General features: G+C 39.0%; 1 non-coding gene across 1 annotated transcript; it reads right to left on the reverse strand.

The window, feature by feature from the left end:
• Nucleotides 1–3,379: 3,379 nt before the first annotated feature.
• LOC142457643 (small nucleolar RNA SNORA27) lies at nt 3,380–3,506 on the reverse strand. Its single transcript, XR_012786342.1, has one exon. It is a non-coding gene; the product is annotated as a small nucleolar RNA SNORA27 (small nucleolar RNA).
• Nucleotides 3,507–6,654: the final 3,148 nt, after the last annotated feature.

Consider the following 6,654-nt stretch of genomic DNA (forward strand, 5'->3'; position numbering starts at 1 on the left):
TCGAGATAAGCTCACTGGGTTGGCAGAATTTATTTCACCCTCTAGGTGGATCCTTGAGTTACTAGGCTTACGTACTATTGGAAAATAACTTTCATGGGCCTCTGACCAAAGGGTATGAAGAACACTCAGGCTATGTAAAAAATGTGTTTGCTCTAGAAAATGTGGTTATAAATGTGTGCTCGGAAAACATTCCTGAGGATGACATGTGGAGATTTGGGTAGGCAGCAGCAGAGGTGGCCCCATTTGAGGACCTCAGACAGGACAGCTGTGTGAAGTAGGCTTTCACTGAGGAACATTGCCTTCTCCGCAGCCAAAATCCCACCCCAATTTCCTATCAGTTTTAGGGAACAGAGTCCTATGTAGTGTCTATTCATTTTCACTAACAATTCTCTCACCCATCAGATGACAGCACAAACACTAAGATGGGTTTCTCTCTCTCTTTATATATATATACACATATTCAAAATAACTGTGTCTGAATGATCCACGGGATTGGAGAGGTCTCTGATAAGCACAACCAAGAAAGAGATTTCCCTGCTTTACTTTGTTTATTTATTTTCTCTCAGAACCCAGGATTCTCAGGAAATCATCACATCGACGAAAGGAAATTTGAGCACCAGCGATTGCTTCAGAATTTCTAGTGAAAGCTTCAGAATCAACAGTGGTAGATGACTGGTGTGATATAGAATTTTCAACCTCCAAAAAGTTTGAGGGAGACGTGAACGTTAACAGACTTTCAAATGATCCCCCATCTTTCCCCTCCTCCTCTTTGGCATCTGTAGTTATCACCCAACTAGAACAAAACAAACAAAAAGAGAAAAGGTATCCGGGGTCAGAATGACTGATCTTAGATTGAGAAAACAATAAAATGATCTCAACCACAATCCCATTTCTCCAAGACTAGTGTAAGGATGATTTATCCCCATGACGCACTTGTGTTTTATAGCATTGGTCTACAGAAAATGTATAGGAAATCGTTGTTAGGAGAAGTAACTTTTCTTCATGGCAAGATATGTGGGATTGGGATCAATGATATCTGGGTTCCTAAAAGCTGTTGTATTTTAAATAACAAATTATTGACTAGAGAAGAATAAAAAAATAAAAGCAGAGTATGCTTTTACTTTGCAGGCGAATTCACCCAACTGTTGCCATTTTACTGCCCATTGTGAGGTCCACAGAAGTGTGTGTTCTATGACGGGTGATGTCATAGGTCAATGAAACTTCAGGTAATTACTTCTCCAGAATTGGCATTTGCTGGGAAGTAGACATGAGTTTTCTCTGTAGAAGAGGCCACTTATCTGGAGATATGAGATGAAAGTATTATCGAAAACAAGGTTACTTGGTAATAAAATGGGATATTAATTCCCACACGGAGAGGTTCACAAATGCCTGAGGGTGTCTTTGAAGAACACAAGAGTTTCAGACATAGGGTTGCCTGTCAGTCTTACAAACACGAGGACAAGGGGGAAATAATCTTTAAGGATAGGATGTGATGGGAAGGAGGAGAGGACACAGTAAATAAGAGAGAAGATACTGGAGCTGTAGTGAGGAGGCATTTGTGGGGGCTTCTACAAGATCCCTGTATTGAGATGTTGGCTTTCTAAGAACATAGTTATACATTTTTGTGATCTGAAGTGGAATTTCAGCATCAGGCACTTGACTCTTCCCTTAGCTGACTTCTTGATCTGGCCCAACAGCGTTTTTAAAAGTTGAGGCATGAAAACAATGTTATACCAAAGGAATGAACATGAACAATTTTCCATATGGCTGATTATAACTGATTAGATGAGAAGCTTCTCTTGTACATCAAAGATATAAATGGGCGAGAGGAGAGGATATTTGTTGGGGGTAATTTCAAAGAATTTCATCAGAAAAGAACTTTGCTTGGTACCCTTCTAGAGCAACGAGAGAGAGAGAGAGAGAGAGAGAGAGAGAGAGAGAGAGAGAGAGAGAGAGAGAGAGAGAGAGAGAGAGAGATTCAAGTCAACAGCATTGCTTATAAGTTTTCCATATGTCGCTTCTTTATAAAGGTCCTAAATAGCTGGGACTTCTCTCCTGCTTGAGAAATCTAAAGGGCGAGAAATGAGCTAGCTGTGTGTGAATGGATGAGTCAAAGTTGATGTGGCTGATTTGAAGGAGCAGTAGTGTTTGGGGGCAAAGAAAATAGTCTTTCAAAGTGGCTGCAAGATTTACATTTCCAACAGCAGCAAAGGAGAGTTCCTATGCTCTGTATCCTTGTTGGCATATTTATTGGGTTTTGAATTTCTCTCTAGTGGGCATTTAAGAAGCTCTAGTGGCACAGTGAACTATGGGTTGGATGTAACCTTAAAGTCAATGGTTCAAACCCACCAGCTTCTCTGCAGGGAAAGGTTTTTCTTACTGTAAAGGTGTTTCTCACCATGAAGGTCAGCTTCTCTGCAGAGGAAAGATTTTTCTCGCTCATAAAGATTTACAGCCTCAAAAACCCACAGAGTCCATTCTCCTGTGTTCTATCAGGTCACTATGAGTTGAAGTGAACTCAATGACGATGAGTTAGGGTTTATTGAGTGGATATATTGTTTTGATTTACAATTCTTCAAGGACTCAAGATGTGGGATATCTTGTCATAAACTTATTCACCACATCTATATGTTTTTGTTGGAAGTTTCTGTCCAAATATTTTGCGCATGTTTTTATTTTTACCTTATTATTGAATTTTAAGTCAACTTGGCATATTTTACACAGGTCCTTGATCAGATATGTTTTCTAGAAATTGGAAGGTTAACTTTAAAATTTGTATGGAAACGCAAACCATCAAGAAAAGCGATTTTGAAAAAGAAAAACAAATGTGGACGGTTTCTTTGAGCTGCTCTTGAGATTTACCACAAATCGCTAGAGGTCAAGACAGCATATTCTCAGCAATAGAAGAGACATACGGATCAATGGAACACCAAGGAGACCAGAGAAATCTATCGAGTCATGTTTTGTCAAATTCTCTTGTAACAACACCAAGATAAAGCAATGAGAAAAATGATAGTTTTTAAGCTATACATTATATTGAAATATATGTTGAATCATGGAATGACATCAACAAAATAGGAAAAATAATTTTGACTCTTAGCCTAGACCATGCACAAAATTGACTCCAGGTGGATTGCAGATTTAAATGAATGAGCTCCAGCTATTGAACAAGCACAAGCTGTTCTATAGAACAGCTGTAGAATAAAACACATATCCTCTTCCTCAAAAGTGAATAGGCGTAGATAAAGGGCATATTGAGACACAATAGCTTCACATTGTCATATCTCTTTCATAAAAGCTGCTGTGATTTTGTGTGACTTTGTAGTAGGCATGGATTGTACTGTTTGGATACAAAAAAAAATTTTTTTTTTCCACCACAACCTGTTTCCTCTGACAGGATCCAAGACAAACACCCAGTTTGCCCGAGTTTAAAAAGGATATTTCTTTTGCCCCACTTGAATGACCAATAAAGACATAAGTCCAATTGGCAAAGTGAAAAGGGGGTGTGGATACAAAAAATTTTAATAAAACTATAAAAGAAGCATTGTAACTCACAACAAAAAGAAGAAAACTTGTTCCTAAGGAGACCGTGTTAATAAGATGAAAAGGTGGGCAATGAATGCACTGTGAGAAAATATTTACGAACCAGAAGTATATTAAAGGGTTTATGTCCAAACTATCACACAACGGACGGCCACTGAGTCAATTCTGACTCACACAGAAAGAACGTTTTCAACATAACATTAAAACAACCTGATTCAGAAGTGAACAGAAGTTTAGAGCACAGATTTTACCAAAAAACTACATGCGTGAAATATTTCCAACAATATTAGAACTAGAGTAATGCAAAACCAGATCATGAAGATGAGATACCACTATCCTTCATTGGAATGGCTGAAATTAAAATAGCCGACCACAGGAAGTACAAGTGTAAGTCAGATAGTAATGGTACAAAATCCTAGAAGCTTTTATGAAACATAAATATAAAAATGTGAAGCCATTGTTTCTCAATGTGCCCTTTTCTAGGCCTGTGCACTTCTGAGGACAAAGCTTCCATCTCCCTAAGCCTTCTCAACAAAAGGCTCTGGTGTACTGACGGACTGCTAACCACAAGGTGAAAGGTTCCGACCTGTCAGCAGCTTCAGGAGAAAGAGGAGCCTCCCTGAAGATGAACAGCCCGAGAAGGTCTAGGCGGAGTCACTAGCAATCAGCATCAACTTGATGGCAGTGGATTTGGCTTGGGAGTTTGGAGGTAAACCTTCCCAGAAAGTCCTGTGCCTTTTGTTTGACAAAACAGACGTTTTGCACCTTTGAGGCCTTTGACATTTGGAACACAAGTCTGCAGGGTCAGGGTGAGGGCTGCAGATTGGGTGGGGTAAGGATTCCCAAGGAACTTCTCAGTAGGAGACATGGTTCGTTTTGACGAACGAGCTGGTACATGGTCATGCTCTAAAACAATTCCTCATTGCAGTTTTCATAATCTTTTTTTCTCACCAAGGCCATTTTTATTTTATTTTTTATTAATCATTTTATTGGGGGGGCTCTTACAGACCTTAGGATAATCCATAATTTAATTGTGTCAAGTACACTTGTACATATGTTGCCATCATTTCCATAACATTTTCTTGCTACTTGAACCTTGGTATCAGTTCTTCTTCCCCCCCCCCCCAACTCTCCTACCCTCATGGATCCTTGATAAATTATGTATTATCATTTTGTATCTTACTTCATTCATTGTCTCCCTTCACCCACATTTCTATTATTCATCCTGCTCAGGGTGGGGGGGTTATATATCACACATTGTGATCAGTTACCAATGCCGTATTTAATTTCCTTAAAACTTCTTCCCAATATGCCCCCACGATCACCTGCATCCTTAAATCTATCAATGACCACTTTGTAATTCTCCCAGTCACCTCTGTGCCTTGACTGTAACTAACCTACTATTACCTTGGAAACAACTATTTTGATTAAACTTAAAAAAAAAAGACACCCTACTGAGACAACCGCCCCTTTTCTGTTAGTTTGTCACAGTGTGGTGGCTTGTGTGTTGCCATGTGCTGGAAGCTATAGCATCAGTGTCTCAAATGCTAGCAGAGCCACCAAAAATGAAAAACATTTCAGCAGAACTTCCAGACTAAGAACAGACTATACAGATAAGGAATAATCATGGATAGCCTGAGGAAGTAGCCACGGAAAACCTGATGGACAGAATCTAAATATTGGCAGATTCTGAAAAGCTCACAAAAAGAAGTATGACCTTGCCAGAGATAGTTCCAGATGAGAAGTCCCTCATGTCTTAAGGTATTCAAAATATGACTAAGGAAGAGCTGCCTTCTCAAAGCAGAATTGACCACAATGTGGAGAGAGTAAAACATGTAGGACCACAGTCTTTGGGAGTATGCTTTGCTATGGGGCATGACTCAACATGCAAAGAAACAGCTAAAATACCAATCCATAAATGGAACTTGGGATGTACAAAATGTGAAGGTAGGAAACTCGGAATTTGTCAAAAATGAAATGGAATGCGTGGAAATTGATATTCTAGGTATTAGCTAAAATGGACTTCTATTGGTCATTTTGGAGTAGAAAATCATATCATAAATGACATTCCAAGATCTCTCTTGAAATACAATGCTTCCTGTCATAGGATTATATCTATCCCAATTTATGGAAATCCAATCAATACAACTATTATTTAAATGTATGCACCAACCGCCAATGCTAGTGATGAAGAAATTGAAGAGTTGTACCAACTTCTAACATCTGAGGTTGATAAAATATACCTATAAGATGCATTGATAACCATTGGTGATTGGAATTCAAAAATTGGAAAAAAAGAAGGAATAGTGCTTGGAAAATACAGTGTTGGTGATAGAAACAAAGTCAGAGCTTACATGATAGAATTTTTCAAGGCCAATGATTTCTTCGTCCCAAATATCTTTTTCCAACAAGACAAAATGGCATTACACACTTGGACTTCACCACATGGAATGCACAGAGGTCCAATTGACTACGTTTGTGGAGAGAGATGATGAAAAACCTACTATCAGTAGCTAAAACCAGGGAAATCATCAAATGTGAAACAAACCGTCATTTGTTCACAACGCAAGTTTGGATTGACGCTGGAGACATTTCATATAGGTCCCCAAAGCCAAACACAGTCTTGAGTGAATTGAGCCTGAATTTTGAGAGTATCGCAAGGACAGCTTGGACACAATGAACGCTGATGACAGTGAGATCAAAGAGCGAAAGAGCTGTGAGAGTAAGAAGAACATTATACACGAAGAAAGCAAAGGGTCATCGAGACAATAGGAAAGAGAAGCTCAAAGTGGGTGTCAGAAGAGACTCTGAAATTTGCTCTTAACCTTACAGTCGCTAAGGCACATGGAATAAATGATGACGTCAAAGAGCTGAACTGAACAGCAAAACTGTAAAATATTATGATGAAATGTACGAAGACCTATAGTTTGAAAACCAAAAAGGAAGAGCATGCACCGCATATCTCAAACTGAAAGAATTCAAGAAAGACATTCAAGCCTTGAGTTGCAATATTGAAAGATTCTGTGGGAAAAATATCGGTCCATGCAGGAACCATCAAAAGAAGGAAAGCATACACGGCTTACCGCAGAGAACTGGTCAGCGTCCAACCAC

This window comes from Tenrec ecaudatus, chromosome 9 (assembly GCF_050624435.1).
Source record: "Tenrec ecaudatus isolate mTenEca1 chromosome 9, mTenEca1.hap1, whole genome shotgun sequence".
Taxonomy (NCBI): domain Eukaryota; kingdom Metazoa; phylum Chordata; class Mammalia; order Afrosoricida; family Tenrecidae; genus Tenrec; species Tenrec ecaudatus.